The following is a 12,155-nucleotide window of genomic DNA, read 5'->3' on the forward strand; positions in this document are numbered from 1 at the left end:
TATGGGAATGGGGCGCTTGCTTAAGCCTTCCAAAAAAGAGGGAAGAGGACAGAGAAATTGCAAGAAGATGGATTGCAAACTAAGATGGTTTGCAACAAGTCAATGAATTACAATGGAAAAGACTCGACATTGTAAAGCACGACATTGTAAGACACTTTTCTACTCGGGTGCTTCCTAATAATAGTAGACCAAAATGGTAGTAACTGACCTGTTCGAACATGAAGGCGAACTCCACCCCTTCCTTGGGCACGCTCTCTACATCCAGGAAACAGTAGAGTTTGAAGTAGAGCTTCCACTGTCCCTCCTCCTCCACCTCCTCACTGCCTGACAGCCTGGAAATCAATCAGTGAATCAGCCAATCAACCAAAACCAATCAGTCAAGCAATCACTCAATCAACCAAATCAATTTCAGACCCTCGTTTTAGCAGAAATATAGTAATAATATCAGAGAGGATTGTGGGTCATGTAGATTGGTCCCAGATCTGTTTGTGCTGTCTTGCTAACTTTTCCCTATGTTCAACAAGCTRTCTCAGTGTTCAACAAGCTTTCTCCGTGTTCAACAAGCTTTCTCCACCCTTAACCCTGTTCTGAACACCTCCAAAACAAAGGTCATGTGGTTTGGTAAGAAGAATGCCCCTCTCCCCACTGATGTGARTACTACCTCTGAGGGTTTAAAACTTGAGGTAGTCACCTCATGCAGGTACTTGGGAGTATGGCTAGACGGTACACTGTCCTTCTCTCAGCACATATCAAAGCTGCAGGCTCAAGTTACATCTAGACTTGGTTTCCTCTATCGTAATCGCTCCTCTTTCTACCAAACTAACCCTGATTCAGATGACCATCCTACCCATGCTAGATTATGGAGAAGTAATTTATAGATCGTCAGGTAAGGGTGCTCCCGAGCGGCTAGATGTTCTTTACCATCCGACTGTCAGATTTACCACCAATGCTCCTTACAGGACACATCACTGCACTCTATACTCTGTAAACTGGTCATCTCTGTATACCCGTCGCAATACCCACTGGTTGATGCTTATTTATAAAACCTTCTGAGGCCTCACTCCCCCTATCTGAGATATCTACTGCAGCCCTCATCCTCCACATACAACACCCGTTCTGCCAGTCACATTCTGTTAAAGGTCCCCAAAGCACACACATCCCTGGGTCGCTCCTCTTTTCAGTTCACTGCAGCTAGCGACTGTAATGAGCTGCAACAAACACTCAAACTGGACAGTTTTATCTCAATCTCTTATTCAAAGACTCAATCATGGACACTCTGACTGACAGTTGTGGCTGCTTTGTGTGATGTATTGTTGTCTCTACCTTCTTGCCCTTTGTGCTGTTGTCTGTGCCGGAATAATGTCTTGTACGGCACCGTTTCTGGTGCTGGCAACCATGTGTTGCACATGTTGTTTGTCGATGATTGTGTTGAACACCGATGTCTTGTTGTCATGTTGTGTCTGCTACCATGTTGTTGTCATGTTGTGATTGCCTAGCGATGTTGTGAGGTCTATGCTGTGTGGTTCTACGCATGATGTGTCATGTTGTGTTGGCGTGAAACATGTTGTTTGTCAATGTTGTGGAAGTTGCTACCGATATTGTTGTCACATTTTGTGTTGCTAACGTTGCTGTGTGTGTCAATGTGTTGCTACGCATTTGTTTGCATGTGTTGTTTGCAGAACAATGTTTGTTGTGTCATGTTGTTGAACTACTATTGTGTTGTCATGTTGTGTTCTGCTACCAGTTGTTTGTCAATTGTTGCGAGCCTTGCTATGTTGTCGTCTTAGGTCTCCGTCTTGTCGTGACTGTGTGTTTTGTCCTATATTTTATAATCCCAAGCCCCGTCCACGCAGGAGGCCTTTTGTCCTATTGGTGAGCCGTCATCTGTAATGTAGAAGCATGTTTGTTCTTAAATGCGACTTGCCGAGGTAAAGTAAAGTCAAATATAAATAACTGTCCAATGGCATAGGGATTGGACGCCAAGAGACCAGCACAATACAGACAAGCGACCCACGGCTAAGTCTGGTGCACTCTCTCTGTCCATCCGCAGTTGAGAGCTACTCACCGTCGTCAACAGATCAAAGGACGCAGGCTAAATCTCTGATGCATCTCCCTCGCGCCCCAGTTCAACTCTCATCTTCAAAACAGAAATCAGGAACCAGGCCTAACTCTGTGCATCTCTCTCTCAGGTTTCAGCACTCCTCACCTCTCAAACTTGGCGAGTACGTCAGCGACGATACTCTGCCTCCACACCCGGTCCTGTTGTGTTGTTGTGTTCAAACAGGGCAAACATGTTTCTACTGTCCTCCATGGCCAGGCCCTCGGATCAACTTCTCCACCACCTGGGGACAGGCAGGACAGAGGGACATTAACACATCTGACTAAATCTAACCACCTGGACATAGGCAGGACGGAGGGACATTAACACAGCCTGGAGAAAATGGATGTACCAATGAAGGATTGCCCCAGGCAGAAATTACTGTTATTTTTACAGCTGCTACTCATTGTGGATAACATATTTTTTTTACCTCTCCAGCGGTGGTGTGTGAGCTGATGTAAAACCTTAGACTGTTTAGATGTGGGACAGAGCATCGTATGTAGAAGACACCCCATAGAGGGACATAGAGGACACCCCATAGAGGGATATAGAGCATCGTATGTAGAGGACACCCCATAGAGGGACATTGAGCATCGTATGTAGAGGACACCCCATAGAGGGACATTGAGCACTCGTTATGTAGAGGACAACCATAGAGGGACATTGAGCATCGTATGTAGAGGACACCCCATAGGGGACATTGAGCATCGTATGTAGGGACACCCATACAGGACACTGAGCATCGTATGTAAGGACACCCATAGAGGGACATTGACATTGTATGTAGAGGACACCATAAGGACAAAGAGGAGCATTGAGCATCGTATGTAGAGGACACCCCATAGAGGGACATTGAGCATGGTATGTAGAGGACACCCCATAGAGGACATTGAGCATCGTATGTAGAGGACACCCCATAGAGGGACATTGAGGCATCGTATGTAGAGGACACCCCATAGAGGGACATAGAGGGACATTGAATGCATCGTATGTAGAGGACACCCCATAGAGGGACATTGAGCATCGTATGTAGAGGACACCCCATAGAGGGACATTGAGCATCGTATGTACGAGGACACCCCATAGAGGGATATAGAGGACACCCCATAGAGGACAAGAGGACATGAGCATCTATGTAGAGGACACCCCATGAGGGACATAGAGCATCGTTATCGTAGAGGACCACCCCATAGAGGGACATTGAGCATCGTATGTAGAGGACACCCCATAGAGGGACATTGAGCATCGTATGTAGAGGACACCCCATAGAGGGATATAGAGGACACCCCATAGAGGGACATAGAGGACACCCCATAGAGGGACATAGAGGACACCCCATAGAGGGATATAGAGCATTGTATGTAGAGGACACCCCATACACACCTGTTAATTGGAATGCATTCCAGGTGACAACCTCATGAAGCTGGTTGAGAGAATGCAAAGCGTTTGCAAAGCTGTCATCACGGCAAAGGGTGGAGTCTTTGAAGAATCTAACACTTTTTTTTGGTTACTACTTGATTCCATAAGTGTTGTTTTGTCTTTACTATTATTCTACAATGTAGAAAATAGTACAAATAAAGAAAAACCCTTGAATGAGTAGGTGTGTCCAATATTTTGGCTGGTACTGTGTACGTTGTCTTAAGGTGGAAGGTGTTACAGGCTTTGTTCTTTTCATTTATTTTTCGAGGTTGGACGTTAGCACGTAGGACGCACCGATTGGTGTCACCTCGTTAGTCTGTATGTTCCACCTGTGCTGGTGTGTCACCTCGTTAGTGGGAAGGGGTTTCACCTGTCCTGGCCCAGGTGTTATTTAAGAGTGTCTGGCCCAGTGCTCCAGTTGTCTTGATAGATGTGGAGGGTTAACTTTAGTTGGCTCTCACTATTTTGGTTTCTAGACAATCTGATTTCCCTGGTTTCGTTTTGCTCCACTTTTAGGTTTGGTGTGGGTTTGAATTTAATTTGCCTCCTCTTGGGAAAATGTAGTGGGTCTCATGGTGGGTGTCTTTTAGGTCCCGGTTGTTGTTGCTAGTCAACTTCCAGTGGACACCCCCATGAGTGTCTTTCAGAACCCCTCCTAAAACCCCACCTGTTTGGTTGTTGTTCAATTACAGTTTTTTTAGTTCCCTCTTCTGTCGGAGCGACAATTTTTGGTTTTCTTGCTGGGGAACGTAACACTAACCTCTCCAGCGGTGGTGTGGGAGTTGATGGAGATCTTGCAGGATCCACCTCCGTGGCAGTAGACCGTAGTAGTCATTTCCTGCCGGGTCAGTAAGGCTACGATCTCCTCCTGAGACGGAACATAGTCCCTGACCMTGGTCCTCTTCAGAGACTCACCTATGAAATGGGCAAACATGTCCACCTCTGTTCCAGGAAACTGCTCCTTCACCCTGGAGACAACAAACAGAGGGTTACTGAGGATGAGCAAATTAACATTACCGATGTCTTACTGTCCAGTTTACTCATCCATACAAATCAATCACAGAAAATATGTCTATTTGTATTAGAAGCTATAGGGAGGGGACACTTTCTGCTTGTGGCTCAAAGCTGAAGTGGTAATTAAAGGGACCATGTGCAAATAAAAACCCAATTTCAGAGAGTGAACTGTTTCCACCAGAGTTAGCTAAACACAGCAAATTTTCATCCACACTCCCTAACTAAATACACAGCAGTATAGTAGGATAACCGATTAAAATACAACAAATGCAGGATTGATCCACACTTTGACCTCCATGGAGCAGGATTTAAAGTCACTAGTGCTTTAATTAAAAAAAGTAGAGAGGAGGGAATTCCATTTCCTGATGCCTGAGGTGGAGAAKGCTGACTGTTCCCGCGTTGAGGAATGACAGTGTCCTCTAGCTTGTGGAGGTCCGGCTGACTCCTCTGTGTTGTTCAGAGCTTAATATGACAAAATCTTTCAGATTATTAAGCTCTGAACAAAACAGAGGTGGGGCTACAACATTATTGATGATCTGAGAAAAAGGAAGTTGTCCAAATTGAACAGATTGTACTTGGTGAGAATATCCCAGTGACAGTATTGGATGTGATTTCCTGTCCAGGATCTTAAGTACTTGTTTACATAGAGATCGAAAGGGTTTAACTGATGTTTAAGTGGCTTGAGACCAGCTGCCGATACAATAGGACAGGTGACAGAAAATCATTGAATGTAAATTAATCTTGGCTGTCTCTGTAGAGAGAGTTCCTGACATAAATCTGTATAAGAAGACTATGCTGTATATTTTGTATGTGTTTTTACAGTTCAAAGTAGGGTCTAGGATAATGCCCAGATATTTAAGTAAACAGCTACCATTTTTCCCCACATTGAGGGTGAGGCAGTAGTGGTTGACACTTTCGACAATGATACCGTTAGTTTGCTTGCCACTTCATCAGCATTTTGTCCATGTGTATAAATAACTGCATCATCCACGGCCTGGTAGAGACTAAATAACAAAGGGCCCAGGATTGACCCCTGTGGTACTCCCATAGTGTGGTCCCTTGGCGATGGTAGGTCACATTGCATCCGGTCAGCCAGATATGATTTGATTAAGACTCAATCCATTTTAAAACAGTTGATGAGATGTTGAAGTTGGACCGCTTGGAGACTAGGACATTGTGGTTAACAGCGTCAAAGGATTTTCTGAAGGAGAACTGCACCTACAACATCCCCTTTGTCCAGCTTGGCCTCGTTCATCTCTAGGAGACGGTAACATACCCTCTCTGTTGAGTGGTTCACCCTAAACCCAAACTGCATTGGTCATCTCTAGGAGATGGTAACATACTGTCTCTGTTGAGTGGTTCACCCTAAACCCAAACCGGCCTCGTTCACCTCTAGGAGATGGTAACATACTGTCTCTGTTTGTTAGGGTTCACCCTAAAACCCCAAACCGGCCGTTCACCTCTCGAATGGTAACATACTGCTCTCTTGAGTGGTTCACCCTAAACCCAAACCGCCGTTTTCCCTCAGGAGATGGAAAGTGACTGTCTTGTTGAGTGGTTCACCCTAAATCCAAACTGCATTGGGTGAAGAAAGCTGCTCATATTCAGCTGTTCCATTAACACTTTCTCTGCAGGAAGATACTGATTGGTCTGTAGTTGCTCACATCAAGATGACAGGGAGGCTGCTGATTGGTCTGCAGTTGACAGACAGGATATGAGTTTATGCACCATTCATTTGTCGTCACTAGGTTAAAAACCGGGTGACAGTCGTTGCAAGTCGGGTCTCTGATGGTAAATTGTTGGCCCAACTCAAACTGAACCAATAGAAAGTGGTGGCGATGACAGAGTTTTGTCTTGGAGACCTTCCATCTACCTTCAGTGGTAGGTCACCATTCTTGACGTGGCCTTTTCTAGTCAGTTTATCAATGTTTTTCCATATGAGCTTGATGCTGCCGTTGACATTCTGCTTACTACGAGCTATAGGGAGGGAACACATTCTGCCTTCTACGTGCTATAGGGAGGGAACACATTCTGCTTTCTAGAAGCTATAGGGAGGGAACACATTCTGCTTACTACGAGCTATAGGGAGGGAACACATTCTGCTTACTACGAGCTATAGGGGGGAACACATTCTGCTCCGCCGCTACCGATAATACGAGCCTTGTTTTAGCTTATGAGGTCCATATTTAAAACAAGCTATAAGGGAGGAACACCATTCTGCTACTACGAGCCTATAGGGAAAAGGGTATGGGGAAGCCAGAACAGACAGGAATCGTATTAAAACACATTGTCCCTCTCCCCTGATAGTTTTCGTATGTATACTACAAAGCTGAATAGGCGATGGAGGGAACCACTTTCTGCTACTACAAAGCCAGGACAATTGTGTTCATCCATGGCCCGATTATAGCTGGAACACGATTCTGCTACCTGTACTATAGGTGCTTGTACTAAGTAAGCAGTAAATAGATGTGTTTTTATCGGGAACACCTCTTCTCCCTTATAGCTGCCTTATACTACAAGCTATAAGGATAGGCAGAAGTATACAACGATTCCTCTCCTCCCCTTATAAGCTTGTTGCTTACTACTGTATAGCGGTAAATATTAAGTAAAAGCAGAGGAGATTTGGGTTTGTAACACTCCCACATATCAATGTCTCTGCTGTTACATTAGTCAGGCAAGAATGTGCGTTCCTCCCTATTAGGCTTCTATTGTCGATAGGGACAGAATGTCGGGGATTTTCACCACTCCCTTATAGCTGTACTGTCAGCAGAATGTGTTCCCCCCCTCCTCTTTACTTAGCTGTAGTCTAGTCTAGAATGTAGTTCCTACAAGCTACCTCCCTTATAGTCTCGTAACGGGAGGGAAACACATTCTGCTTACTACGAGCTATAGGGAAGGGAACACATTCAGTTGCTAGCAGAATGTGTCTTTCCACCTCCATATGAGCTTCTGTGTAGTTGTAGGAGGAAACACATTCTGCTTACCTAAGGTAAGCTAGTCAAGTAAGAGGGAAGGTGAACACCAGTTTTCTGCGTTTTACTCCTACCTCAGCTCATAGGGAATAGCTGGAAACAACCATTCTTGCTGACTACGATGTATAGGGAGTAAGCAGAATGTGTGGTCCCATCACCACCTTCTGATACATGCTTCTCTATGTACAAGACAGAGACTAGTAGCGGTTAGCCCTCCCTATGCGTCGTGAACAAGTAATTACTGAGCTATGGTGTTTGCGCCTACGCCTACATCAGTTTCTACTAAAGGGCACGACTAACATGCAAAGATGTGCGCGGTTCCTCCACAATGGCGTGTTTTGGTGAAGTTAGTGGAAGCGCAATTGATCTCGGTCCTCTCCTTCCACTTCCAGCGTGCTGTCTATTAAGTAGACAAGTAATATGTCATTTCACCATCACCCAGTGAGCTGATATTAATGTAATCTATCAGAATGTCAAGTCCACTCATACCTGGAATATGCCTCTCAATCATGAACAAGGGTTCAATCTTGTAGTGATAAGCTGTTAGTGTCCCTGCTACCCTCATCCTTTAATGTGACAGACTTGTTAACTTATCATGTAGCTAGCAGATAGTGAGTTTGTTCCTCATGCCCTATAGCTATGGGCACCTCCGGGTCCGGCCCGTATCGAGTCAGAACGCGCTCCCTCTCCGCCGCTCTGTCCGTTATACTCGTGTGACGTAAGCTACAGCCAACTACGATCTTCAACTACTAGCCACCTATTAACTAGCAAATATGCTTCGTGCTAGATATGCAGTCAGAAGTGTTCCCTCCCTATAGCTGGTTGTGTCAGGAGGGCTAGATGTGCTCTCCTCATGCTCGGTAGTAAATGAGCCTGTCGTGAGCTAGAGTCTCAGGCAGAATGTGTGTCCCACTTCCCTATCGAGCCTACCACTATATTGGTGAGAGCGAAGAATATTAAGCGTTTCCGCGTTATTCTCTCGCGTATAGATAGCTCGTAAATAAAAGCAGAAGTGTTCCCATCCCTATAATGAAGAACATATGTAAGTAAGAGCAAGCAATGTCAATTACCGGCAATCCCTGATTAGTTCACAGTCGATCAGAATGTTAAACGTGTGCGTTATCCACAGGCACCATACTTAAGTAATAAAATGTGATTAGACAACACTGTGTTGTCACTAGCCTCTCCCTATTAAGGCTATCTTAGCTTTTAGAGTAACGACGATCAAATATCGTCTCCCCTACTATAGCTTGTAGTAGCAGATATGTACTACCCTACTCAGCGTATAGCTTCTGTATATTATAGATTAGCTGAGAATTAAAGTCTCTACCTCGTCTCTCCCTAGCCTATTATAGCTGAAATCTAGTATGTTATAGCAGGAATGTAACATGTAAACCACTGTGTACTGAATCTTATAGAATCGATTTAATAAATGTAAAACCACTGTGTACTAGCTATAGGAATCTTATTTAATAATATTTGTCCCTTACCACACATACATTATGTTCTGTACTAGCTATAGGAATCGTCAGTCTGTCAGAATGTCATGCATTTGCCACTCCCTACCAACCTTGTGTAATAAGCAGATTTTAGACTACGCTACCTCGAACCTCATTAAGCTTTAATAAAATTGTGTAAGTAGAGACCACTGTCTACAGTAAGCAATGATGGTTCGCATCTCCATTTTAAATTAAGCTTTCGTGAGTCAGTGAACAAGAACTGTCTTCCACATCTGCCCGTTACTATAGCTGCGTAGTACAGATGCCGAAGTGTTCCCACTCCTCTTTTAATATCTACATGTTGCAGATAACACAATCCCGATCTCTCTGTTCCCTATAGCTATTCACTTCGTTAAGTGCAAGGAATAGATGTTTCTACACCTCTACCTAATATGAAATCTGGGTATGTAAAGACACGTAGAATGTTAGTTTCGCTCATCTGTCCCACGGATAATAGCATTCTATTTGTAGTAAAGTCAAGTATAATGTTGATACCCTCCCTTGAATCTTACTATGCCTATATAGGCGAGAATGTAGATTCTCACCTCTCCTTAATCAATAGACATCGGTTAAGTAAACGCCACGAACTGTGGTTCCCTCCCTATAGCTCGTAGTAAGCAGATATGTTCCCTCCGCTATAGCTTTTGTGACATAAGGCAGCAATGTGTTCTCACTTGCGCACTCTTAATATGCATAATAAATGTTAAACCACCGTCGTAGTAGCAGAATGTGTTCCCCCCTATAAGCTTTGTAGTAGCGAATGTGTTCCCTGTCTCACCTTGATCAATCTATTAGTGAATCTTAGCGCTAATATAATGTCATTCCATCTTCCCTTGATGCTACTAATTGTGTTTATTATTATGAGAGTGCATATTGCGAGGATGTTTCTTCCGCTCTCCCTCCACTATGAGCTTGTGCGTGGTGGGGGAGTAGCAGAATGTTTCCCTCCCGATAGTTTGTTAGTAAGCAGAGGATTTCCGCGTCCCTATTAGCTCGTGGGGGAGGAGGCAGAAATGTGTGTCCCTCCCTGATAAGCTTGTGAGTAGCGGAGAATGTTGTTCACCTCGTCTCGTCATTAGCCCTATCATCAGTAAGCCCTTAATATGTGATCCACGATCTCCTGAGCGAGACATCGATACTAGAGCAGAATGTGTTCCTCCCTATAGCTGCGTAGTAAGCAGAATGTTTCCCTCCCATAAGGCTTGTAGTAAGCAGCAATGTGTTGCACCTCCGCGTATAGCTCGTAGTAGCTAGAATGTGTTCCCTCCCATAGCTTGTAAGTAAGCAGATAATCCGTGTTCTCCTCCCATCAGTAGCTGTGTAGTAGAGCAGATGTGTTCCACATACCTATAGCTTTAGTAGTGAGCCAGATGTAGTTCCATCTCCCTTTATGATAAAGTTCCTAAGCTTGTAGTAAGCAGAATGTGTTCCTCCCTATAGCTGTGTAGTAAGTCAGGTAATCGTCGCCTTCCCTCCTATAACTGTTGTAAGATATGGAAAGCGGAGAATTGTTCCTCCCTATAGCTTGTAGTAAGCAGGAATTTATTTCCCTATCCTTCTATCAGCTAGAATGTGTTACCGTGCATGTAGCTCCTCTCTCCCGATATGTTCACGCAGCGAATGTGTTCCGCTCCGCTATAGGCTTGTAGTAGCAGAATGTGTTCCTCCCTATAGCTCGTAGTAGCAGAAGCTGTGTTCGCCTTACCCTATAGCTTGTAAAGTAGCAGAATTGTGTTCCTCCTATAGCTTGTAGTAGCAGATGTGTCCCCTCCCTATAAGGCTTTAGTACAATGTGTAGCCTCTTAGTCTCAGCTCATAGCTATGGTGTTCCCTCGCCTACAGCTTCGTAAGTAAGCAGAATGTGTTCCCTCCGCTATACTCGTAGTAACAAGAATGTGTTCCCTCCCGTATAGCTTGTGAGTAAGCAGGTGGAATGTGTTCCCTCCCTGTATAGCTCCGTAAATAGCAGAATGTGTTTCTCCCTATAGCTTGTTGTAGCAGCAACTGCTGTTCTCCTTCCCTATAGCTTGTATAGCGATGTCCCGCCTAGCTTATAATGAATGTGTTCCTCCTATAGCTTGAGTAAGCAGAATGTGTTCCCTCCTATAAGGCTCGTAGCTAGCAGAATGTGTTCCCTCCCTTATAGCTCTCGTAGGTAGCAGGAATGTGTTCCCTCCCTATTAGCTTTGGTGTAGCAGAATGTGTTCCCTCCTATAGCATTAATACTTAGTAAGCAGAATGTGTTTTCCCTACCCGTATAAGGAATGTGTCTCCTATAGCTCGAGAAGCAGAATGTGTTCTCCCTATAGCTTGTAAGTGAGCCTAGCAATTGTTCACGCTCGCTATGAGCATGTATAGTAGCAGATGTGTTTCCCTCCCTAGTAGCTTGTAGTAAGCAGAATGTGTTCCCTTCCGCTATAGCTCTGTAAGTAGCAGAATGTGTTCCCTCACCTATAGTTTAGGCATGTGTTCGTCCTATAGAGTAGTAGCAGAATGTGTTCCTCCTATAGCTCGTTGTAGTAAGCAAATGTGTTCCCTCCCTATTAGCTTTACGTCTCATCAAAATGAATGTGTTCTCCCGTATAGCTTGTAGTAAGCTGAGAATCGTTGTTCCCTCCCTATAGCTCGTATAGTAGGCCAGAAATGTGTTCCCTCCCTATAGCTTCTGTCAGCAGGAATGTGTTCCCTCCCCTAAGCTTTAGTCAGTACAGAAATGATTGTATCCACATCACTCACCACTAGCTCTTTTTAAAGTGGAACTGAGTAGACAGAATGTGTTTCCCTCCCTATAGCTCGAGCTAGCAGAATGTGTTCCTCCCTATAGCTTGTGAGTAGGAAATAAAGCAGAAATGGTGTTTACCCCCCCTATTAGTCTTCATAGTAAACAGAAGTGTTCCGCTCCCGTATAGCTCGTAGTAAGCAGAATGTTTCCCTCCCGTATTAGCTTGTACAAATACAACCTCCACTTACAGTGATGTACAGTATGGCGAGGGATGTCATGTGCCCTCCCTAGTGAGCTACGTTAGTAAGGCAGAATATGTTCAGCCTCTACCTCCCTCTTTAGATTGAGAACTTCAGAATGTGTTTCCCTTCCCTATAGGCTCGTAGTAGCAGATGTGTTCCCGCCGTTAACAGCGGCTAGAGTAAGCAGCA

General features: G+C 44.5%; 1 long non-coding RNA gene across 1 annotated transcript; it reads right to left on the bottom strand.

Annotated features, from left to right (window-relative positions):
- Positions 1 to 213: 213 nt before the first annotated feature.
- LOC139025376 (uncharacterized) lies at positions 214 to 4,480 on the bottom strand. The gene is made up of 3 exons (XR_011476951.1): positions 4,278 to 4,480; positions 2,207 to 2,342; positions 214 to 332 (listed from the first exon to the last, which is right to left on the bottom strand). It is a non-coding gene; the product is annotated as an uncharacterized lncRNA (long non-coding RNA).
- Positions 4,481 to 12,155: the final 7,675 nt, after the last annotated feature.

The sequence above is a fragment of the Salvelinus sp. IW2-2015 genome, unplaced genomic scaffold, assembly GCF_002910315.2.
Source record: "Salvelinus sp. IW2-2015 unplaced genomic scaffold, ASM291031v2 Un_scaffold2586, whole genome shotgun sequence".
Lineage (NCBI taxonomy): Eukaryota > Metazoa > Chordata > Actinopteri > Salmoniformes > Salmonidae > Salvelinus > Salvelinus sp. IW2-2015.